Genomic DNA, 26,628 nt, shown 5'->3' with positions numbered 1-26,628 from the left:
CCTGTTCCCTCAAACAGTGTCCCCTTCTACAGTTGTCCTGTCTCCTCAGACAGCGTACACCTCTTCTTTTGGCGGGGGTGTTGCCAACCAAAAGTGCTATTTTTTCACGCTCTTTTACCTGGCAGACGGTGAGTCACGCACGTATCTAACATCTGTGCTTGCCCCGTGTGTAGCCTACCCCTTCAGAGGTCAATCTAGGCCGCGTGTGACACGCATACGTTCATTGTGTTACTGGATGCCACAGCGTAGTGCAGGGTTTTCCATCAGCACACGTGGTCTAGGAGGGGTATTGTGCACGTTCCTTAACTTTTCTGGGGTGCCTGTGCGTTGCGTGACCCGTCATCTTTCCCCAGGGGTGTCATATAGCCTTGCCACTGCACTAGGGTACGAATACCATCTGGTACCCAACCCCTTTGACACCCAATTGCCCAGGACAATTGTGCACACCCACTCCCATACGCACAATACCATCAGTGCCATGGTTGGGAGGCGTGCAAGCCGTAAGGGTGGCAAAGGTGGCCGAGCCACACGTGGTGGCCGTGGAGGATCCAACAGGGGACGTGGTTGTGACTTGCAGGGCGCCCCTGTTCCCCCCAGTCTGGAGGAACAGTCAGGGACACCCATGAAACCCCGCCCCCCCCCCCCCCCGTTGAGAGTCATGTGGCTGATACCAACCCTGATCAGCCCATGTCGGACCAGGCCATTGTGGCACCAGACCTGTCCGAGGGTGATTCCATCGCTGACATCCAGGTCAGCAGGTCCACTGTACGTGCACCGGTGCACATTGGTGTCATCAGGGCACGCGCATCTATGCCAGATAGGTCATCTGCTGGCCCCCGTAGCCAGGGTGTGGCTCAATCCACCCCACCTCTCATACACCCTGCCAAGACTGTGTCGGTCCTAGTTCATGCACCTCAGATCAGGCCTGACCCCATCCCACTACCCCCAATGCCTGCACCTACTCCCATGCTGAGTGGGCAATCACACACACCCAGTACAGAGTCCACCACGGCTCCTGCCCCTAGTGTCCACAGCGGCGTAGGACACTCTGGATCCCCACCCCCTTCCAAGCGCAAGAGGAAGAGTGCACGTCCGGCACAGGCTGATGCCCCAGACACGGCTGCACAGTCCGGCCCATCAAGGAAGCCAAGCTTCACAGACGCCGAACTTAATGCACTTGTTCAGTATGTGTCAGATCATGATAGGGAAATGGTCATCGTTGCAGGGTCCAAGACCACACATGCCAGACGCCAGGCACACTGGCAGACCATTGCTGACAGAATAAGTGCCCTTGGAGTAGTGAGGCGCACAGCTAGTGATTGCCAGAAGCGCTGGAATGACCTTAAGCGCAGGGCAAAGGATAAGCTGGCCTCAAGTCATGCCGCAACCTTGGTGACTGGAGGTGGGTCCCCAGCACAGGAAATAGAACTCACACCACACGAGTCCGTAGCTGGATCCTACGTCACCGAGGGACAACTCCAAGGTGTGGGAGACCTCCCTGATTACGAGGCATCATCCGGTGAGTGCACATGCATGTGTGTATCATCCCTGTGCATGTTGTGTGTGTGAAGCATTCATGTTGGGTGCCTGTCAAGGGGGTGTGTGGCAGAGTTGATAGTGGCACCCATGTGCCTCATCCAGTATGTTCAGTGCAACACCATCTGGCCACAGCACTATCCCTACTGGCAACAGTGCACATATGGGCCAACACCATGGAAGTTGCCCTTGATTAGTAATTTTGTCACTACATTGTTGCTCATACTCCCCTGTCTATTCATCTGATGTCTTACATACCATTCCTCTCCTTTCCCCCAGCCATTCAAGTTTCATCTTCACATGCCTGACATGCAATGATACCACATGCTAATGCGTCCTCTGTATATAAATGCCTACCAACATGCAGTCATAATGTGGATGTAGCCTTGAGATCCACCTCCTTCCTGGGTCCTTTGGTACCGTCTGGTTTCGAGCCCCATTCCCTCACACTCCATGCTGCTCCTCATGGTCTATCTTCCATGACTTCTACAGTTCAGACCATCGTGCCCTACGCACGACACCTGCTTGCCAAAAGTCAAATGAGGGCAGCCTGCCCTCCAATGCGACCCACCCTATTGCTGACCAGTGCATCTGAGCCTACTCTAAGCTAACTCTCACTGACATCTGCTCATACATGCCTTTGCCTGTCCCATAGACCCTTCACATGGTCCCTGTCCTCTCTCCTTGCTCCTCTTCCACCATCATAGGTGGGACCCGTTGGGGTGTACTCCTGGCCTCCTTCCAATCCTCAGATACCACTAATGATGTGCATGGTAATGGGAGCGTCTCAGTCCAAGGCCCTTAGGCCAACCTCAATCACCTTGAGAAATGCTACCCACATCTCATCAACTTCCTTACCTCTCCTGCTGTCCCCCCTCCTCTCTCCTCATCAATCCTGCACTGCCTCCCTGCACCCTCCCATGAACCTTCTCCGCCTCCCACTCCAACTCCTACACATGCGGCACCTCTGATCTCTAGCACTCCCCGTAAGTCCTACAAGGCTGTCAACCTCCTCCACAATTACACTCCTTTCACTGCGGCTGCATCAGGCATTCCTCCGATAACTGTCACTTACATGAGGTTATGCACCTTGACATCCTTGGTCTCATGGAAACATGTCAGACGGCCAGCTCTGTCTGCATCCTTGACCCTCTCCTTGGCCCGCCACCACTGTGCAGGGGGGGTGTGCCCTTGGCTTCCCTGAGGGTATTCCTGCCACTGTCACACCTACTTAGACCTACTCCACTCTGGAATGGCTTGTGTGAGGTTACTGTCCACCACACCTTGACATTCCAAACAGTGCGTACTGTGTCTGGGAAAACTGGTCAAATGTACTACTTCCTTTCTGAGTGTCCTCACCTCTCCTCCTCACTCATGTCCCCAGACACAGAATTCCTCATCCTTGGTGCGGTACGCATCCACCTGCATGCCTGTTGACGCCCCCACCTGACCTTTCTGTGACCTCAGCAACTCCCTCTCACCCTCTAGACTCCCGTCTGTCCCTACTCATTCTGCAGGGCACACTCTTGATGCTCTGATCTCATCTGACTTTCCCCTCTCCGTCCATCTCTGCACTCCTCTCTCCTGGAGTGATCACATTCTCCTCTCCTCCCAGCTCACCCTCAACACCCCACAGGCAAAGCCACCCTCACCACTGTCACACACCTTCTTTGTATTCCGACCCATGAAGTGTGTGTCAGTCGAGGCTCATGCTGCCAAAATGTCCCCCCCATCCAGCTCCCCCTTAGGCTCACTCCCATCCTGACAGGGCCCACTCCATGCTCCACTCCATGTCAGGTACACTGGATGTCTTAGCCACGGTCATGACCACCTGTCTGAAGCCCCATGCCAATGCAGAGTCCTGGCATGACTCGGATCTTGGGAACCCAAACCACAGGTGCCGGGTGGCAGAGAGGGAATGTCCTGCATCATGGCCATCCTCTGGCAAACTGGCCTGCCACATGCTCCAAAGGCAATAGCGCCTCACCCTTCTCACCAAGATGAGATCCCCAATCCAAGGGCACATATCTGCGGCATGTGACAACTCTGCAGGACACATAGAAATCTGAAAGGACCTTGCCGAGCCAGAGGCAGTGTGTACCTCCCCTGTCCCCTCCGAGCCCACAGCACAGCATGATTGTCTCTGTACCCCTATAGGCCACCCCCCCCAGCACTTGTCTGCGCCTAACACCATCTGCCCTTGACGTCAAGTCCTACTTACCTTGTACAGCACTTCCAGCCGCCACTCCCCCTTGCACTTCATTGTGCCACCCACCCCTGCACTTGCGTGACATGAATGACACCTGCACCAGTAGTATTGTTGACTGGCATCCCCTTCTGCCCCACCACCCCTCAGTGCTCCGCTGCACCTACAAACATTACTTGACCGGTGCTTCACGAATGCAAAATTATTCCGTTACAGGTGTTGGGGAGGTGGAATCACAATGTTTACTGCATTATGTTGATCTAGACAAGGCACTGTGCATCGTTGCCAATTTGGACTAGCAGATCCATGTACAACATGTATACTAATTGATGTGACGATGCAATGTCAGGACCAGAGTGGTTGAAATCCAAAAAAGTAGCCCTCCTCTCCCTCCTCACTTGGTGGCTATGTCACATGCCATGTGTGTGATGGCATGTGCCTTTGACATGGCAATCACCGCCCAATGTGTGATGGCAGTGCTAGGCATCAAGGTGAGCAGGCGTTGCTCTCCAATCAGTACATAGTATGCCCTGAGCCTCCCCTACAGACCCAGTGATGGTGAATGCATAGGAGGACTCCCAGTCATGTAGGACATGTGTCGTAGGACTACTGCCTATGTTGTTCATCAGCCCTTGTTGCATGCCATGGTGCTAATGCCTGTTTCCATTTTTCTCTTTCATGTCTTTGCAGGGGACGAAGCACTTGTTGATGCTGGGGATGTGGTGGTGGAGCCGTCCCAGGAGGGCAACCCGGGCCGACCTACCACAAGTGAGGGACGTGGTGTGTTTGTGGGTGAAAACCCACAAGTGCTGCAGGCCGTGCTGTCGAGGGGTGTCTCTGGGGGTTCCTCCCCCGAGCAGTATTCAGGTGTAGACTCGGAGGATGACACCTATGTGCAGTCGCAGGTGAGTGTTCTTGGGAGAGAATCTCCTCTGTCCGACCCACCTGCAGCCAGGCCATTGGCCTCAATGGGGATGTCAGTGTCGGCAGATCAGCCTCCGGTGGTTACGGATGCAGGGCCACACCACCCAATCTCTGATCCTGTTCCTGGGGCTGCAGATCAGAGAGGGAATGCAGTCCTGCAGCCTGAGGCCTTGCCGGCACAGCAAGGCGCAGTCCGCCTTGCCCCAGGCAGGTGTGGTGCCCGTCAACGTGGTGGCCGTATGCCACCTGGCAATACCGTATGGGAGCAATCCATCTACGGTATGGCCACCCAACAGGCAGCATCATCCGAGATGATTGCACAGGCCATGGATAGGGTGGCCACTTCCATTGTCCCCCCAGAAAGGCTGATGGAGCGACTGGAGCAGGCTACAGAGTCCATCTGCCAGGCACACAGGGAGGATATGTTGGCGTCCAACATGGACAGGCGGGCGGCACTGGCGACTCTGGGGGAATCACTTTCCATGGAGTCCCAGCGCCACAGGGAAGCCCTGAGGGAAGAACTCCGTCACCTCAGGTCGACCCTGTTAGAGCTTGAGGCTTCATCCCATAGAAGGACAGAGGAGCAGCTGGAGCGTCTGACACGGACGCTCTCGGCCGAGATGCAGGCAACTCGTGCGGAGGTCAGGTCATCCCGGGAGTTACTGCATGGGGACCTCCGCATGATTATAACCCAGAACCAGAACTACCAGACCCGCCTGCTTGCAGCCATGGAGGAGCAAACTCGTGCTTTGCGTGGGCTGCCTCCCATTGTCACACCATCTTCTGAGGCAGCTCCCCCACCTCCAGAGTCAGCTGCAGGGTCTGGGCAGAGCCATAGCGACTCATCTCCCACAACAGAGTAGCCGTGTGGGCCACGAGCCTATGGGGTGTTTTCCTTTCCCATGATCCACACAGGTGGATTGTGGCGTGCATCCTGTCCTCGGACCTCATAGGTGGCCCCCCCCCCCCCGCCGGCCCTTTCATGGCCATTTTTTCTCTTTTTCATTTTTATTTTGCAAGAGTGTTGCCTTGTGTGGGTACCTGGGCATACACTGTATTGTGGCTGGGCACATGCAGGCTTGTCCTGAGTTTGGTTTCGATGCTTGGGTAGCAGACATCCACACCCCTCCTGCTTCCCTTTCCATGGGCTTGCAAAGGGTGTGCCCAAGTGACAGCAAATTACACGGTGACATTGGACTCCCATGAGCTGTTGGCCAGTCCATAGTCAATACTGTGTAGACATTCATAGTGTTCATTGTTGTTGCACCTAACTATGCATGATGGTATGATATGTGCCTCTACTTACATATGTTGCTCATGTTTTGCAGGTATTTCACACAGATCTTCACAAGGGCATACTCTCTGGAGTCACACTACATGTCGGTAGATGTGCACTGACACTTTTGCATGGCGCCATCACTGTACACCTGGACGGTGAGGACATACCAGCAGATTCAGGTAATGAGACTACCATTGATCACATGCAATGTGTCTTGTTTGGGTGGGCTTCAGGGTGGGTTGGTGTGTAATTTGATAGAAATTACTCTTACACAGGTGTGTAGTAGTGGCCCCAGGGCGGTTAGCTGCTCAAGTGCGGCTATGTTCCATTTTGGGCACTGCTATTTGTGACACTGGTGTCATGTTGTGATGGCCAGTTTGTTTGCTGTCACATACCATGACATGGTGTCCTCAGTGGCGGGACTGTGAAGGGAGTGGGTGACATGGCAATGTTGTCATGTAGTGAATCGCCTGTGGCAATGCATTGTAGATTGATGGAGTTGTGTCTTTGCATTGTGATGCATAGCTGGTGTATGTGTAGCTAGGGGTGCACACATATTGACACTTCCATGTTAACAATCTCAGGCTGATGTGTATCTGACAGTTCATTGTCAAGTAATTTTCAGACATTGTCAGGTAGAGTCATCATTGATTGTCAGATGGTATGTGCCAGAGCAGTGTGCACTAGCCAGCACTGTGATTCCTAGGTGAAGAAGTTGGCCACCAGTTGCGTACGGGCTGCCTCCCCCCGTGCCCTTTCCCCTCCCATGCGCAGCGGGCGTGCATGTGGTTGTGGATGTGGGGGCACCACCATGTCCACGGGCAGGCCCCGGCGTGTTGCAACGTTGTGCAGGACACATGCTGCCACTATGATCCTGCACACTATTCGGGGAGCATATAACAGCTGCCCGCCAGAACGGTCAAGGGAGCGAAAGCGTGACTTCAGCACTCCGAATGTGCGCTCCACTATGCCCCGTGTAGCAATGTGGGCTGTGTTGTACCTTACCTGGGGTGGCGTGGTGGGGTTCCGGATTGGGGTCATCATGTGGGGGCTGATAGGGTAGGCACTGTCCCCTGCGGAGGTGGTGATGGGTATCATTAGTGGTGTTGTGTCATGACCCAGTATCTGACATGCATGCATGTGGAGTGGCATTCATGCTCACCAAGCAGCCATGTATCTCCATGCTGGCCAGCCTCTAGGTCCCGGCATAGGGTAGACATTCTGTAGATGAAGCTGTCGTGGGTGGACCCTGGATAGTTGGCATATACTGATGTGATGATTCCCTTGCCATTGCATACAACTTGGACGTTGATGGAATGCCAGTGCTTGCGGTTTCTATAGATGTGCTCTGTTGCCCTGGGAGGACGTAGAGCCACATGTGTGCAGTCAATAGCACCAAGCACTTTGGGGATTTGAGCCACACCATAGAATTCCTGGATGCACGTCCGCCTTTCTGCATGAGTCCTGGGGAGATATATGTGCCTGCGGACTGAGGGCCGTGCAGTGATGATGTTCAAGACCTGGTGTAGGCAGCGTGACTGCGTGGCCTGTGACACACCACCCACTATGGCACTTGTCCGCTGAAAGGATCCAGTGGCCAAGAAGTGCAGTACATTCAGGACCTTCTGCAGGGGGCTGAGTGCTTGGGAGCACAGGGTGGGTGATGTGAGGTCATCCTCCCACTCACTGACCAGGTCCAGTAAGATGTGTGCTGGAAACCTGTACCTCCCATACACCTGGTCATCAGGCATCCCGAATAGGCTGGTTCTGGGTGTGAATATTCTGGCCCTGACTCTCCTCCTCATCCTCCTTTGGTAGCCCACTGCCACTGCTGCTAGGAACGGTATGTTCATCCTGGCATCTGGCTTGTTTATTGAAAAGTGCGCAAATTAATGCCTTGCGCGTGTAGTAGGCAGCGTGTGAGCCTCGCACCCCTGGAATCGAGTTCCCACTCCAATCGCGTGTATATATTCCCACGCTGCAGGCATACAGGTGCGCTGACGTACTTGCCTGTGTAAGGGGCCGCGCGGCCCTGAAATACACGTACATAGGCCAATGGCATGTACGCGCACTTTTGGCCAATTACACGCGATGAAATACACGTACATAGGCCAATGGCGTGAACGCGCACTTTTGGCCAATTACACGCGATTACACTCAGACGTGCAGGATTTCCACGTGTGCTCCGTCTTCACGTGCTGAGTGGGGAACGCCCGTGCGGATCACGTCAGACGCGCTCACGCGATGAGGGACTCTGGTCCAATAGAATCGCGTATGCGTGCTGACGCACTTACGCGCTAAGGGCCTTTCCTCGGATTTCACGCTGACGTGCAGGAATTTCACGTGCCAAATCACTCCGTATCAAGCTGGCCACCCGAAAACACACGGAACACCAAGCTCCTGCCCCGAAGGCCGAGTTACTGCCCCCCAAGTGCCCTGAGCAGCCTCCCACGTGCTATCTGCTGCTGCCTGCCTGCCTGCCTGCCTGCTGCCACCGTGCCCTGCCATTTGGTGCCTGCACATCAGCCATCTGCAGGGGTCCAGTTGCTGTGTCCACCCCTGCTGGAACTGAAGACTCCCAACTGGGATTACATCGCTCCACAGCCCAGCCCCAGGACCCAGTTGCCCACCCACACCTGCCTCTGGGGTTGCCATGTCGGGCACTTCTACATCTGGCACCAGTGGCAACCCCAGGCCAGAGGGGCAGAGGGGCACCAGCTTCACTGCCACCGAAGTTGGTGTCCTGGTGGAGCATGTCCTGGGGCAGTATGATGCCCTCTTTGGATCGTCCCGCGCCAGCAAGGAAGGACGGGAGAGGATCTGGGCCGACTGTGTGGTTGCCATCAACGCGGAGGGGGTGGCAACCCGCAACGTCTTGAAGATCAAGAAGCGCTGGGAGGACTTGAGGTCCAGGACCCTTGTGAAGGCCCGGCGCCTCGTGGAGGGGGGCCGGGGCCACATGAGTACCATCCAGAAGAGGGTCCTGGAACGCGTACGCCCAGCGCTCCACGCCCAGATCCTTGAGAGGGAGACCCGTCTGGAGTTGAGCGGTAAGTGTCCAAGCATCACTGTGTGAGACAGGGCATGTTGAGGTGTGCTGGTTCTATGATACTTGCCTGTATGTGTGCCATGTGCCATATATGCATGTATGTGTGCTGGGACATCATGGTACTGCCTGTGCGACCAGTGATGTGTGACCCACATGGTTGTTGCATGTGTAGAAATGCGGCATGGGGAGCACTATGCAGATTTGGGACATGAGAGCATGGCAGTCTCTGTACCTGGACATGGATGGGGGTGAGGATGGGTGCTGATGCCAGGTACATATATGGTAGCCATGTCTGTGTGCCTGACCTGCATGTCTGTGACTTGTGCATGCCATGGATGCATGACTCATGTGTGTGACAATGCACAGATTCAGTGACGCACCCACCTTACCCTTGTTTTGCCTGTGTTTGGTGTGATTGTGGCCAGATGGATGTGACTGAGGTGTAGTGTGTGCATGTGATATGCATGAGCCATGATGCATGTGAGTTACATTTCATTGAATGTTTCAATAGTCATTTGGACATGCATGGAAATGTGCATGGCATGCACCATGCCTGTTACTGTGTGTGTTTCGCCTGCACTGACCCATGTGTTGTGGAGGGACATGATGGAAGTGTACTTTGACAGGGGTGCTCATCTGCTATTGCTTCCTGTCTAGGGGACCATTGTACAGTAGCCTGATGCTTGTGTTCTTTGTCTCCCTCTACGCAGCGGCTAGTGAAGAAGAGGGCGGAGACGGCGCTGTGGAGCAAGGCGGCGGGGATGCCCCCACGGCTGCAGCGGAAGGGGTGGGTGAGCCCCCACAGGGGCCTGCTACGGCGGGAGACGGTGAGGAGCCATCCAGGTTGGTGGTTTGCACAGAGGAGGAGGAGGCCGACACTGGTGCACACATGGGCCCTGGTGGGAGCATCCCTGCTGGTGCAAGTGGTGCAGTCCAGGGCCAGGGGCAGGAGGCAGCACAGGTCACCGTGGAGGGGCCTGTGCATGTCGCTGTCCCTGACCCTGTGAGTGCACCACCATGCACCAGCAGGGATGCCCCGTCCCAGGCCCGTCCGCAGGTAGAGGGGATGTCCATGTCAACTGACTCCCCTCCACCTGCGGCCGTGGGAACCCCTGGCCGCGTGGAGCAGGTCCTGATTGGGGTCGCGATGCGCACGGCTGTGATTCGTGATGCCGTGCGTGCTTCCCGGGAGGAGCACGCACGTCATCACGAAGTGCACCGTGCCGACGTGGCCCAATTGGGATCGGCCATGTTCGGGGGGTTCCTGCATGTGTTGGCCAATCTGACGGCCCTCTCCTCCTCTGTGCAGGCTATCCACCAGTCGTTCTCCTTGCCGTCTTCCGGCCCAGATGCCACCATGGCCCCCTGTGGACCTGCCCCAACCAATGCAGCCAGCTCGGTGGGGATCCCATCCCTGCCGCAGTTGGGAGTCGGAGGTCCAGCAGGGGTGGACGACACAGCAAGTGGACCCCAGCAGATGGAAGATGTGCCGGCATCATCGGGCAGGGCACGTGCACGACGGCGTCGGTGGTTACCATCAGCCTGGATGCCGTCGTGCTGGCAGAGGCAGTGGCGTCGCAGGCAGCAGCGGGCTCGACGTGGGAGGCATCATGGCTCAGGGCCATCAAGATCGGAGGGGCAGGCATCGGCCGGAGGGCAGGGCAACCCTGGCATGGCGGTGTGTTCCGTGTGGGAGGAGTTTGGCCAGCGGATAGATGCGGAGCGGCAGCGGGCGGAAGAGGAGCGGCTCGCCATGGCCAGGGCGGAGATCTCCATGCATCAGGCATTGAGGCGGGCTGCGTGCCTCGAGGAGGCTCGCAGGGAATTTGGAGAGCACATGGGGTTGTCCCTGCGAGACCTCGGGGCCAGGACTGAGTCCCGCCTCCAGGACATAGACATGGAGTTCGAGGATGCCCTGGCCAACATCACCAAGTGAGCCGCAGGACTAGCCCGCTGCCTCTGTATATAGTTTTTTAGTTAGTTAGTGCTAGGTTTCCTTTATTTGAAATTTTTTTTTGGACCGCTTGGACAATGGCCACTTCTTTGTACATATTTTTTTAGATAGTTAGTATTAGGTTTAATTAGTGGTGTTGGGCTCATGGACCCTTGAACAATCCTGTAAATATAGTTATTTTTTTTGTGAGATAATTTATTTTTACTTTCATATTGGTCACACCATGTCGTAATGGTTTATGTTTCATTTCATTCTACTTGTGTTTACTTTGGACAAAATCGATTCTTTTTTCTATCCTTTGTTTTTTGGTTTCTAATTTTTGTTCCCGGACATGGACCTTTTATTTGCTTTCCCAGATAGTTGTCAGAGTTTACTTTATTTTTATTTTTTAATACATATTTATATTATCTTACACTTGTGTCATTTTTTCTTTGATTTCTTACATGCCATGATATGGGTTTTGACATTGACTTGCACCCATTGTGTATGTGTGTGTGGCGGACATGTGTTCTTTTGCTTAGTTGCCTTTGGGGTTGTGTCATGTGATTGCATTCACTATGTGGGTGCATGCAATCCTTGCCTGGGTGTTTGTGCTGGGTATGCTGGTCATTACTGCCATTATTGTGTATCGTCAGGACCAGGGGCCAGGGGGACATGGGTGGGGGCCTGGTGGAGGGTGCCCCAGGTGGATGGGGGGTTGGGGGTGGTGGGAGACATGGCTTGCCCATGGGTGGGGTCCTGCTGGCAGGTTGCCCACAGTGCTGGGGGTGGGGGTGGTGGGAGACATGGGTTGCCCATGGGTGGGGGCCTGCTGGCAGGTTGGCCACAGTGCTGGGGGTGGGGGTGGTGGGAGACATGGGTTGCCCATGGGTGGGGTCCTGCTGGCAGGTTGCCCACAGTGCTGGGGGTGGGGGTGGTGGGAGACATGGGTTGCCCATGGGTGGGGGCCTGCTGGCAGGTTGGCCACAGTGCTGGGGGTGGGGGTGGTGGGAGACATGGGTTGCCCATGGGTGGGGGCCTGCTGGCAGGTTGCCCACAGTGCTGGGGGTGGGGGTGGTGGGAGACATGGGTTGCCCATGGGTGGGGGCCTGCTGGCAGGTTGGCCACAGTGCTGGGGGTGGGGGTGGTGGGAGACATGGCTTGCCCATGGGTGGGGGCCTGCTGGCAGGTTGGCCACAGTGCTGGGGGTGGGGGTGGTGGGAGACATGGGTTGCCCATGGGTGGGGGCCTGCTGGCAGGTTGGCCACAGTGCTGGGGGTGGGGGTGGTGGGAGACATGGCTTGCCCATGGGTGGGGGCCTGCTGGCAGGTTGGCCACAGTGCTGGGGGTGGGGGTGGTGGGAGACATGGGTTGCCCATGGGTGGGGGCCTGCTGGCAGGTTGGCCACAGTGCTGGGGGTGGGGGTGGTGGGAGACATGGCTTGCCCATGGGTGGGGGCCTGCTGGCAGGTTGGCCACAGTGCTGGGGGTGGGGGTGGTGGGAGACATGAGCAGGTGTGCAGGGTAGTTCCCTGTGGTGTGTGCTGCCTGCAGGGGCCGTGGAGGGTGTACAGGTAATGCCTGGGAGCACACAGCCAAATCGCGTGTGCAACTTCCCGCGCACCCCTCGATTCCACGTACCCGGCCATTTCGCGTGTGCAACTTCCCGCGCACCCCTCGATTCCACGTTCCCTGCCATATCGCGTGTGGGACTTCCCGCGCGCCCCTGAAATCCACGTACCCGGCCATTTCGCGTGTGCAACTTCCCGCGCACCCCTCGATTCCACGTTCCCTGCCATATCGCGTGTGGGACTTCCCGCGCGCCCCTGAAATCCACGTACCCGGCCATTTCGCGTGTGCAACTTCCCGCGCACCCCTCGATTCCACGTTCCCTGCCATATCGCGTGTGGGACTTCCCGCGCGCCCCTGAAATCCACGTACCCGGCCATTTCGCGTGTGCAACTTCCCGCGCACCCCTCGATTCCACGTTCCCTGCCATATCGCGTGTGGGACTTCCCGCGCGCCCCTGAAATCCACGTACCCGGCCATTTCGCGTGTGCAACTTCCCGCGCACCCCTCGATTCCACGTTCCCTGCCATATCGCGTGTGGGACTTCCCGCGCGCCCCTGAAATCCACGTACCCGGCCATTTCGCGTGTGCAACTTCCCGCGCACCCCTCGATTCCACGTTCCCTGCCATATCGCGTGTGGGACTTCCCGCGCGCCCCTGAAATCCACGTACCCGGCCATTTCGCGTGTGCAACTTCCCGCGCACCCCTCGATTCCACGTTCCCTGCCATATCGCGTGTGGGACTTACCGCGCACCCCGGTATGCACGCACACGTTTATTTTTTCTCTCTGCGCGTGTCTGTGTTTGTGGGTACCCCTTTGTACGTCATTTGTCCAGGAGGGCAACAGTATTGTACATTGGTTATGTCTGTATATAGGTGCTATTTGTTGGCGCGCCTTTTAGCGCACATTTCTTGCAGGCGCAGACACGCTACCGCCTGCTTTCTTGTGGCGGTCGTGTTTGTGCCTGTTTGTGCCTGTGCGCTGCTTTGAGCGTGCGCTTTTTTGCCCTATTCTATTCCATGAATACGTGTTGTATGCGAGCGTGTGGGCGTTCCGCGCACTTGCCTCCTGAACTTTCCCCGTGCCGCCCACATTCTTCCCCATTCCGAGTGTTGTGCCCCATTTTATTCCCCATTCCGAGTGTCCCGCCCTGTGTTCCGCCTACTTTAGAGCTGTGCGCTGCGCTCGGAGTGATGGCGCAGTGGCCGTGGCGCACGACGTTGGTTGACCTGTGCGCCGGCCTGCGCCGCGCGCTTTTTCGGCGCACGTCCTCTGCTTTTCTTGCGCACGGACTTCCATGAATCGACGTGCGCTGGTTTCCCTGCGCTTTGCGCTGATTTTCGGCGCAGCGCACGTATTGGCCCCTCTGCGCCGGGATTTTCGGCGCACATTTATTCCATGAATCGGCCTGATAGTCTCCACAAATATCTGAATTAGATGGTAATAGACAAGAGAAACCACATTAGGAGAAGCCTTTTCCAAAAATGAGTTAGAAGGGTTATAAAAAAAGTTACCGAATGGAAAGGCCCTAGTGTTCAACATGGTTGCAGCAGAGGTTTTTTCTAGGCCATAAGAATGGTTGTCCGCTGAATTAGCACATTGTTTTAAAACCTTTGTAGTGGAAGAACTCATTAAAAAAACAAAGCACCAAAGTATCCTTTTACTCATTTACACAAAAGGGTCAATCAGAGATTTGAGATCATATTCGTCAATAAGCAAAATCAACATCAATCATCTCTCTGATAAGCTATCAAGACGAAAGTTGCTCCTATCAATTACCTGATTGATAAGATCTTGATGGAGCACATAGTCCAAAGGAGAAACCCTAAAATCCACAATGGATTTGGAAGAGTTTGTTCTGGAGACAGGTTTGCAATACGGCATGTTATCAGAGGAGTGACAATCTATTGTAATAGGTAAGCTGTAAAGTGGTGAAAGTATGACTGAACAGTTGAGGAGGAACACAAATAATGATATGGGGACAAATATGCAGCAATGTTGGAAAGATGTGTTCAGCATCTCCTTAAAACCATAACTATACTAAGCAATGCTAACCAGTCCTAAAGAAAGAACATGGTTAACAATGGCAAGAGCATATTCGATCCCCCTCTCGGTGTCCTCTAATGAAAAAAAAAAGAATTCAGACACCAGGTGCTCCAAATGTTCATCAAGATGGAATGGAAATCTTCAGCACATCATTTAGCTATGCCGCAAATGTCAATACAAGGTAGCCCTGCCAACCCACAGAAAATCAGGGGAAGCGATCTGAGGATGGTAATGACAATCTTGCTTGCCAAAGTTACACCTCTAATAACAATTTTAGGCCACCAATTGAGTAGACATTGAAGAAAGGGCAATAAAGCGCCTCCTAAAACTTTATGCTTGAAAAATATATTGCCGTACATTCTTCGTTAGATTATAATAATGGCTGCAATGAATCAAGGACCTGCACCAAAGGAAAGGCCAGTGAATAAAAGATATGGAACCCTTGGCTTCATCCACACCTTGCATTACCCTTATGCCCCACCCACCTGCCTTCCAAAACAATTACAAGGGTGAGAGCTAACAGCATTGTCCCCCAATTTTCCCCCAATGGTGATTTGAATTAACAATATAACTATATAGTTTGTAAATTAGCTTCTGAACTAACTGTAGTGTATTAAAGACTGGCGGCCCTGGAACACTGTGCCCCCAAAAGGTTCAGACGTGGCATTCTGTCACAATCTCAAAGGTCTTAACACTTCAAACTGTTTTCACACACACTGTATTCTTATTCTAAGCACCACACCGATTTCCAACGTCGGATAATATCTTGGTTTCTGTCTTGGGCATTTGATCTTTCAAACATGTTTTTAAAAATATGTTTGAAATAACACTTTCACGAAAGGACAGGTGATGATAACCACAAGTGAAAATATGAATTGATTCTGGTTTATAAGGTTACTTAGAAGTAGCACAACCTAACAATAAAGAAACAATGAACATGGACCTTAAAAGAGCATATGTACTGCAATTAAGACAAACGCTTCTTTCCTGTAGGTCAATGCCTAGATCTAGTGATATGTATTCACACAGTAAAAGGGTCTTGAGCTGTAGGGCCAGCATTATATTTAGAATTGCATCCACAAGCAATCCATGTACACGGCAACACATGAGCCTCAAGGGAATCACTGGGCCTCATTATAAGTATTGCGGAATGGGTTAACGGGTGGCGCTAATGGTGGCGGACCCGTTAAACCCATTCCGCAATATTATGAGGTTCCCTCGCGGAACCCGATGTGGACCCCGCGAGGGGACCAGGGAGCTAACAATGGGCCGGTCGTAATCGGCCCGTTCTTAGCTCCTGCACCCATTCCCATTGAGCCCTATGCAGGCTCAAATGGGAATGAGGAAGGTCCAGGCCTGGGTTCCCTGAAGGAGGAATTACCGGGCCCTCCAAACTCGGAATGGCCCGGTAATTCACCATTCAGGGATCCCGGACACGGTTTTGGAGGCAGCCATGCCCTTATGGCAGCCATGCTACCTCCAAAGTCTTAATGAGGCCCACTGTCTCTTCCTTTAGTTTAGTACACGTTTATGTACATCTGTGATAAATTCACAAACAACAATGAAATAGACATAGAAAGATGCAGTTGGGTCCATAGTTCGTTATCATGTTCACCGTAAAGTGCCTAAAACTAGTTCTCTGCTTTACCAAATAATTAGAAGGACATTTTGGGGATGAATGTTGTGCATTTTATCAGTGATGTGTAAGGATGGTAAAATATTCTGTAAGTGGAAGGATTGGGCTGCTCAGCAAGGGCCTGTAGGTTAGACAATTTGCTCTTATTTATGAATGAAAACAGCTAGTGTGATTCAGAATCGAGAAGGTGATGTGAGATCCAGAGTTAAGAATGCTATGCGGGGAGAGGTCAGTTGTTTTATACAATGCAATGGTAATTAGGCTGTGGGACATTACTTGCCCTGATGCCATTGCAATGTGGTTTCTTTTAGCGTTAGGGAAGAATTTAATGATTTTCATTGTACGTGCTAGGCATAGATCATGTAAATTGTTGTGTATTAGAATAAATGTAGGAATGTACACATGAAAGGGGTCCAGCTATCTCTATTAGAGATATAGGAGACATTGGGTCTCATTATGAGGTTGGAGGTAGCCTTGCCGGTAAGAGTGGCAAGGCTACCTCCATACCGGCATGAAAGTCTGGCACCCACGAATGGGCAATTACCGGGGTATTCCGACCCCGCCGAACCCAGTAATTGCCCATTCACGGGTGCCAGTATATCCCCATTCCCATTGAGCCCGGTAGGGCTTAATGGGAATGGGGATACATATAGCACTGAGACAGTTCATTACCGTGCTGGTGCTACAAGCTTCCTGTGCTCGCGGGTGTTTGCTGGTCCGGTAACAACGGTACCGGCAAGCATACCGGTACCGTAGTTACCGGCCCGGCAAACTCGTAATGAGGCCCATTGATTTAGTTGATTTATTTTATTCTGTACATGTCAACTTGAATGTCTATTTAAGTTCATTCTCTGGTGCTTCTCCGTAAAGATGAAATGGTGTCTCTCAAAATGTTCAGAAAGTTATGTCAATATTATAATTTTGCATGCATGATTTTTTAAACTTTGCGCATGTTAACATTTGTGATTACGTTAGTGGGAAGTAGTACAAATGGTAATTATGATTTGAAAGTCTTTTTGACTAGTAGTACACTTTCAAATGTGCAGCATTATTTCTAACAACACCACAAATTATATCGTATATCAAGATTAGGAGTGTGCAGAATCTGTTAAGGATAAGAACCAGGCTAATAAAGTTAGACATGCCAAACAATTCTCATTGTGTCACAGGTATTCAATTATCACAATCATTTTTAACATGCATGCACCAAGCACAGAGTTGAAACTGAGCACAGTACAACCAACATACACAGTCAAATCTCCCCAAACAAAGTACAGGAGTAAATGAAAACCTACAATACAGTACAAAGAAAATTATACTTTGCTCAGAAAAAACTGAAAATACAATATGAAGCACAATAGAAGGTTTATGACAAAGATGTTTTTGGAGATGTGCATCGAGTTGCAGAGGACTCACTGTTGGAGTGGTAACAAAAGCATTGCTTTAATATGAGAGAGAAGTGGTTGATTTTCACTGTCCCATCAGTCTTAACCATGAAGATCTAACCATACATCCTGCCCAGCGCATGCTTGTGTTTGAATGATCTGTAAGAAATCAGGTGTGAATCTCGGACACAGGGGCATTGTGATAGTTGATGTTGGCTTTTATTAAAGAAAAAAGAGGGTTGGAGAAACACCTATCTCGCCCTATCACTACAAGGGGTTTCCCTGCCTCAACGAAACTAAAGGATGTTAGTGTCAGAATGTCCACAAGTGAAGAGTTCTCAGTCCTGTGCCCAAAATACTAACGTGACCCTTACATGCTAAACCCAAAATAATGTGCAAAGTGATATGGTCTTTCAACTGGCAATCTGTATCTTTTTTCCCAGAGTTTCAACACAAAGTACAAAAAAGGTGCAAAAATAAACAAATAATGAAAGTTCCACAATCCTCAGGAGGGGGGTCACCTTCTCCTGAGTTTCTCAGATTCTTTTCAGTTCACACTCACAATTTTCAGGAGGTGTTTCTCTTTGAGTTCTTCAGACAATTTTCAATTTATAAACACAATAGTCAAATGGATATGGTTCCTCCCTTGATTTCTTTTACACATTTTACTATTTCCTGGTCCAGGGGCTATGATTCCCTTTCCCCCTGTATTTCCTACATTCAAAGTTATTTACTTTCACAGTCTATTATATATTTGGGTGCAGGTCTCAGACTCGAAATGAATTCACCTGGTATATTCTCCAACCTAGACTTTCTTACTTTCTTGAATTTGCTTTTCCACAATATGCAACTTTACAACCCAGGGGGTATGGTTCCCTTCCCCTGGATTTCACAGACTCAAGGGGGTTCTCTTTCAGTCATTGATGTTCACACTTTCACAATCATATTTTTTCCCTCAGAATATCTAATTTTCAAGTCCATGGGGTATGGCCCTCCCCCCCTGGATTTCACAGTCTCTTCCTATTCTTGACTTCCACAATGCATTCAGCTTTCCAGTCCAGGGGGTATGGTTCTCTTTCCCTGCATTTCACACAACTAAGAGGTTGGCTTTCCTCTTCTTAACTCTTACAGTTTATTTGCAATTGGGTGCAGTTCCAAGACTCGCAATCACATTGCCAGGGCTTTTTTACCTTCCAACATTTTTGGTTTGACCAACCTCAGGGGGGCTTCCCTTCCCCTGAATACACTTCTAATAGCTTCTTCTCTCAAAGGGTATAGGTCTTCCCTTTTTTCTTATACTTGGTTGCGAGTCCCTGACTCACTGTGTTTTCAACAACATTCAAGTGAGCTGTTTCCTTTAATCAAAAAAGTTCACAACCTTTCTCTTCTCCGTATTTATCTGTTGGGAGAACAACCCGGTCTCATTCATATGCATTATTCTTTTTAGCTCTCCCACTGTTCCTGCTCCCTTATTGACATTCCACCAGTGTATTAACAGTTTGCAACAAACACTTTAGAGCGCCCTGTTATCTTAAAATCTGCTACTGGGGACACCAGTCTTTGTCGGCAGCTGTGCATCCCTCACAGCGTTCTGCCCTGGAAGATGTCCTCTTCTCTCTTCGGTCCCCGCGGTGCCTTCCCCATTGCTTGCCAGCTTCCTCTGCCGATGACACCAGTGCAGCCGACGTTCCCTTTTAGGACCTCTCTGTCTAGTGTTTGCAGCATATCTCCTGCTCTGCTCTGCAAACCGCTTCTTCGCTGTGTCCCGACTGGCTTCGGTTAATGTATGCCTCACTCTATCCTTTCTGTTGGACCTTTTGATGATCCCGGCATTGGTCACATATTCCCAATGAATAGAACATATGGTGATTTTCTTTGTGGATGTGATCTTCATTGCTCGGGTGCTATTTCTCATCCCAATATGCCTTTGTGTATTTGTGTTTATCACTTTCAGTAAGATGTTCTACATCACAGTACGCCATACAGAGATGGAAAGGTCATGGATTGGTATTATCATTCACTAAAGGGGGAGGATATATCCTGAGTGGAAAGGGGGATACCATGTTCCTGTCAGTGAGTCTACCTACCTCCCATGAGGGTTTCCTCCCCATTTATGGTCCTCCCTCAGACAACCACCCCCAGGGTCAGGGTCAGGTAGCGGCTGCCTCTCCCTGGTCATATTTGATGAGAATCTCCCCAGAGAGGGATCAATGACATTGCTAGATTCATCACAGATCATATTAAATTGAAATATTTGCTTTATTTAAGAAGACTTGCCAGTTTGAGGCTGGGTAAACTGTGTTGGAGACTGCAAGCTCTGTGTAGAGCAGCAGTCTGCAACCTGTGGCTCTCCAGAAGTTTGGACTTTAAATCCCATGATTCCTTGTAGTCCAAAACATCTGGAGAGCTGAAGATTGCAGACTCCTGGTTTAGAGGAATACCACATAGAGACATGTTTCTTTCTTTTATAAAAACATGTTGTTGTGGCTAAGATCCCATAACGATATTAGGGCCTTTACATTACTTTAACTTTAAAAATGTATACATTTCAGCACAGTAAAATTAACTTACAAATATGTTTAATGTGTTTTTTTTCCAAATTCTCTTGGTGAGGGGTCTTAAACAATCCAGCGTGATAGGTAAGATAAATAATAAAAGATAGTAATGATAAATCTTCCTGACCTGTGTGAACCCCAGAACTTGTTGCTTTAACCGTGGATTATTTTTCCTCGTACCTCAGTGAGTGGGAACCTTTTTCCACACTCACAGAGTCGTTTACTCTTTTTATGGTTGTCATTGTTTAGACTCCAAAGTGTCTTTTTAATTCTATCTTCTTTGAAAACTTTTGGCACATATTGCCTATTGTTGCTGGGTTGCCCTTTGTGCTCCCCTTTTAACTTTCTCTGGCTAACCTTGAGTTCCCAAGGGTAGAAAGGATATTTGGATCCCTTTTACATTGTATTTGGTGAAACAAGCACACCCCGCCTTATGTGGAGTGCTGGGAGATACAATAGGAGTAAAAAAGATATTACGGCTGATAAACTTCTACCCCATCTTCTCCCTACTCTCAACAATCTAGTCAACAACACCAACCCTACCTTACTAGTGGAAGTCTTCAATACTGACATGACAAAGGCACTAGATACTATAGCACCAGTCAAAATCTGCAAAGCTAGATAGATAGCTCACCTTAATAATTGGTTCACTCCACAGTTGAAAGAACTAAGGATCCAAAAAAGAAAGTTGCAATCAATCTGGTGGCACTCGCCCACCGACGAAAATAAACCTAAGCTAACTAACCACTCTAAATTATACAAAAAGGAAATAATTAACACAAAAGAGAATACATTTAATGACAGAATCTCGAAGGCTAAATCTGACACTAAGGAATTATTTTCCATCCTTCATGAAATGGAATCACCAATACCTCAGGCTGATAATACCTTGAAGGATAAGTCTTGGTGCACTAATATACAAAATGCCCTGTCAGATAAAATTACCTCCCTCCAAACTAAAATCGCAAAAAAGAAAGCATCCCTACTCTTGCCAGCTGAATCCCTACCTCAGCAGCAATTAGACTCACATAATAGCACCTCCCACCTTTCAGCTTCAAGAAAGTTTTCATTACCGAAACAGAACAAATTATGCTTTCACTTAAACCATCTTAAAGCAAAGGAGACAACTGCCCAGCCCAAATTATAATGGATGCAGCCAGAGACCTAGTTATCTCCAAGCTGATTAATGCCTCCTTCAAGACTAACCTTGTGCCCAATAAATTTAAACAATCTTGGGTGCTTCCATTGCTCAAAAACAAACTCTAGACCCATCCATTCCAACCAACTATAGACCTATCACCACAGTCCCCTTCCTACTTAAAATCATTGACAGAGTATCCTACTTACAGATACAGGACTACCTTGAAGCCAACAACTTACTAGGCTCTTGCCAGTCCGGCTTCCGCCCCCTTCATGGCACAGAAACAGCCTTGATTGACCTCAAGACCCAAATTGACGAGTTGAAAGACAATGGAAAATCAGCTATGCTACTCCTCCTTGACCTACCGGCAGCCCTCGACTTGGTGGACCATGCAGTCTTATGCAACCATCTTAGGTCGGCTGCCCATTTCTCAAGCAATGCCATAGTCTCGGTGCAATCATTCCTCGCTAACGTACAATGAGAGTCTTCTCCCCTCTAGCATCCGCTGACCCCATACAAGTCTCCTGTGGAGTTCCTCAGGGACCATGCATATCTACTACCATGTATAACATCTTTACTAAGCCATTATTTGATAAGTTGGACAGACTGGGTGTCACCTACAATAATTATGCAGACGACACCCAGATCCTCATCCCCCTTTCGGACAACTTTTTGGAAGACTCGGCTTTGGTAAACAAGATATACCACCTCATACAGGCATGGATGGCATCCCACGGCCTCTGCCTGAATGATGAAAAAACAGAGTTACTGATCTTAGGCTCAGAGACAGCAATTAAAAAACTCAACCCTAATTACACTTCATTCAACATCGATAATAACATCATCAAAGTAATGCCTGCAGTTAAAACCCTTGGCTTCTACCTTGATTCTGCACTGACCTTCAAAAAGCAAGTTAACTCTCTAGCATTTTCTACAGCCTATACTTGCGAATTGATCCGATCCTGTACACTTTCCTCTCTGAAGCCAATTGTATTACACTAGCTAATGCCCTTACATTATCTAGATTGGACTACTGCAACGCATTATATGCAGAATCCAATAAATACATCTTTGATAAATTACAAAGACTTCATAATAACGCCCTCAGAGCAGCCCTAAATATCCCGAACAGAGAGCATATCTCTGTATTTAGAAGAGATGCCCACTGGCTTAAGATTAAGGACAGGATTTCCCTCAAAACATTCTCTCTCACGTCCAAATGCCTTAACAACATGGCACCACAATACCTTGTAGAAAGAATTAATAAGAGAACCACTGACCGACCCACAAAACTGTCCTACGCCTATACCCTAGAGGTTCCCAGATACAAATGGACCACAGCTGGCAGATCTAGTTTCCCGGTGATAGCCACCCAATCTTGGTATGGACTCCCCCTAGAGGTTAGAACTGACCAACCTTATCCTAGATTTAGACGGAATATCCTCACCTGGTTACGGACTAATGATACCTAACCTGACCTCCTTACTACCTAACGGATCCATGAGCTACACCTATGCCTGTTCTCCTTAAGGTTTGCCTTGCCTGACTATGTCAACTGTATTTGTTCTGTCAGCACTTGTCTGTGTTCTGGGTATATCCATTGGGACTATTGATTACTGCAAATGTATACTAGTATCGATGTTATCATTGCCTATACCCTGCCTGCATTCATGTATGTACATGTATGTACCACTTACCTCTGTAACTAAGCTTCTTAAGTTTCCTTGTAATGCTTGCGCCCAGCTACGTGAGGGATTTGGGTTGAGCTATATAAAATAAATAAACAAACAAACAAACAAAAAATGTAATCCCCTTAACACTAAAACTGTAATAATGATGTTACAAGGACAAGCTTACCTTTAATGGCTGGTGGCAGTGATACCTTTTACTAATTCGGTGCACCTTTTCCGTGGGCTGTGTTCACAGCTGCAGTAAAGGCACCAAAGTGGGGTAATTTTATCAAAATGGCCCTTGTCTTGTTTTTTCACCATTTTAGTGTTCCTTTACCTTCCTTCTTCCTTACCCTGACATCCAGGGTGGGAAATTCCTTTGTCCTTTTTGGACAATCAAAGTGCCCCTTGCTGTAAAATGCAGGGAAAGAAATGCAGAAGTTGTGCTGTAGATCCTGTTAAATACTCCGAACCTGGAAGCTGAAGACAAGTCGACCACTGGAACCAAAACCAAAGAGAATGATGAAGGAAAATTGGCTGAGACGATTTCCAGCGACTAGAGAGCTTGCTGTGTTACCTGAGCATGCTGTAGCCCTTCCTTCCAATAAACCTGGGGACTCCGAAAATGACAACCTCAACCCAGAACCTGGTGAGACCCACTAGATGCAAGAAGACCTGAATTTTAAGCAATCCCACGCTGTGCTGCAACCTTGAAGGGCTGCAATACCCCAGTACGCTAGGACCAAGAGCCATTGCGCGATGCAAGGACTTCTGAATTCTGAATCTCACTGAAACTTCGTGGGCATCCTGTTGGATCTCCAGAGACATAAATTAAGTCCAAAAAGCTCCCTCACCAGATTGCTGCTCCTTTGTAACAATGGGAATCTGACCAGCGATATCCTGTCTTCTTCTGTGCTCCTAAAAAAGGTGCCAAATCCACAGAGCCACATCCAGCCACAAGAAGAACTTTGACTAGACCCTAACCCATTGATCCCTGCTGCAAAGTCCCTTCCAAGGTCTTGTTTTCAGTCACCACAACAAGGAGTACACCAACCGGGTTTTTGGCTGCAGATCCTGAAGTCCTCCTGCTGCAAAATCTTCTTCTGTGCTGAGGTACTGAGCTGGCTTGGGTATTTACTCATGTTAAGTCTCTTGTGATTCCTGTGTAGTTTGGGGGTGTGATTGGGAGGCCTCTCGTCCAGTTCACCCAGGCTCACTGCCGGAATCCTCCAAGGGGGTCTTCTGTGAAGCCCCTGGACCCTCAACTAACTCTAAAGTAAAACGCTCACCTGTTTGAACAGTCGCCCTTAGGAAAGCTGACTTTTGCTACTTAAGAACCTATCCTGACACTGTCTGTTGGACACTAGACCCCAGTGACCCCCCCCCACCTCCTGCCACTGAGAACACTCGTGATCCAAGAATAAGGGAAAGACTTTTAAATGATTGGGCCTTTTGCCTAGAAAAGAGAATATGGGCCTCATTCCGAGTATGGCGGTAAGGGATACCGGCCACCGCTAACGAGAGCGGTGGCGGTAATCCCTTACCGCCATACTGCGAGTTCCCTTTGCGCCATGGAGGTTTTAACACCTGCTTTTAGCAGGTGTTAAAAACCATGGCGCTAAGGGACCTTGATGTTAATTACGCCACCATAATTTACGGTGGCGTAATTAACGCCTTCCCCACTCCCATTATGCCCTATGGGGCAAAAATGGGAATGGGGAAGGGTAAATGGGGATTGGGGAATTACCGCCCCGCCACCCTTGGAATGGGGCGGTAATTCCGCCATCCACCAAGGCGCTGCCGGTCCGGGTACGGCGTCAACCAAGGCGTTAATAGCGCCATTGGTTAGCGCCGTACTCGGAATGAGGCCCTATGTGTTTTAAAGTTACTTACATAGTTGGGTGGTAACTGTAAGTCTGAGAGTGAACAGTTACAAAAGTTATTACTTACTGTTACAAAGTGACCTTCAGCCTTCTTAGCTTTACTTGCAAGGTTTATTACAAGGTTCTCAAGGTACTTTACAAGCAGTTACATGGATACAAGTAAGTTACATTAGGTAGGACAAACACTGGCTCCCATCACCCAGGCTGGAACCCTCACGCATATATTCTATCATTCAGAGGTCAACACTCCACATGACTTCACAGAATTCCTTCATAGCTGGACAAGCACTTCACAATACATCTCCCTGCTTTATATTGACAGCACAGACACACAAAGAAACATTTCACAACACATATCTTAGAAATGTTGTGCCATTCTGAAAAGTAGATATAAGGTTGTTTTCCTTACTTTCTAAATGCTGTGCCATTCTGAATATATAGTATATAGTATTTATAAAATCATTATTTCCTTAGAAACTGTTTCGCCATTCTAACAGAAAATAGATGTAAGGGTATATTACTCACCTGTGAATTGGTTGTGCCTCTTCCCAAATCTAAGGATGTTGGTTTCACTTCACTATTCCTGTTAGGAGATATGTATGAGTGTTCCCCTGCTCGGTCTTGCTTCCTCTGACTTGCTTTTAGCCTGTCCATAATAAGTCTGCATTAGGTTTTAACTACCTAGAATAATCTTGAGTCATTTATAAAGAGTAACCCTGTTTTAGAAAGACACAAAAACAGTCTTAGGTTTGTACCTGCCACAAGTTGCTGATAGCTCCTTGAAAATGTGTATGCATTTTACTTACCTTGAGTTAGCTGTGTGCCATCCTAAAATAAGTTACACAAGTGATTGCTTACCTCAGTCTGTGTTTCACTGATCTCAAAATCACCTGTAATTGAATATTACATCCTTATGTTTTACTCACCTTGTATAACTGTGTGTTATCACAAAAGTAGTTATAGATTTTTACTGTACCTAGAATAAGTGTTCCACTATTCACAAATCGTATATAGTCCATTTGACTGATTATGTGAGTTGTTGCTGAGAATCATGGTACAACCCTTAGGGTTTACTACCCTTGTATTACTGAATGTAATCTGAAAGTAACCATTGGCTTTACTCTCCAAGAATAGGTGTGTCCTATACTGAATGTGTTTAAAAAGGTTTGAAATCCCTAGAACTACGGTTAGATGTTCCAAATAAGGTTATATGCACTGGTTTGCGCACCTTCAAGCTTTGTGTTGTGTACTTTTTTTAATGTGTTTGTAACTTTGACCAGTACTTACCGCAAGATGTAATTTGGCCTAATTGTATTTTAAATAAACCTTTATTTTTAGAATAGTTCTGTTTGTCAGTGTTTCTATTGATTTATGTGTGTTATAGATTCTTTGTACCTGTCTACAGCTCTCTCTCTCCCTCCTAAGATAAGCCTGGCTGCTCTGTCTACACTACCATGAACTCAGGTGGTGCAGACTTAAATTAATAGTGGAGTCTTGTACTGTCTCAGTTGAATGGTTTTGATGAAGTTTGGTACATTTCAGAATAACTGCCCTAACAGCCTAATGGAAAGACTGGGTCCCATCCAAAAGAAAGACACAACTCTCTTAATGGGTATCTATGTCAGAGAAGTCAGGCTTCACTCAAGGAAGGAAAGAATGTGCTGACTGAGAAGTACAGTTAGTCGAAACAGAAAACATTTAGGAGGACAATAAACAGATATTCAGAAACATATATACTCTTTTATTAAAGTGTAGCATGTAACGAACAGACATTTAAGAACTTGAGCTACAATACAATAGATATTTGTGTGTGTA

At 49.3% G+C, this 26,628-nt stretch overlaps 1 long non-coding RNA gene across 1 annotated transcript in view; it reads right to left on the bottom strand.

Moving 5' to 3' along the window:
- Positions 1 to 26,628, bottom strand: part of LOC138515571 (uncharacterized) — a 387,191-nt gene that overhangs the window by 192,151 nt on the left and 168,412 nt on the right. The gene's annotated exons all lie outside the window — the stretch shown is intronic.

Source organism: Ambystoma mexicanum, chromosome 6q, assembly GCF_040938575.1.
Source record: "Ambystoma mexicanum isolate Mex_15411 chromosome 6q, UKY_AmexF1_1, whole genome shotgun sequence".
NCBI lineage: Eukaryota > Metazoa > Chordata > Amphibia > Caudata > Ambystomatidae > Ambystoma > Ambystoma mexicanum.
The sequence above is the reverse complement of the archived record's forward strand: the minus strand, read 5'-3'. Positions and strand labels throughout refer to the sequence as shown.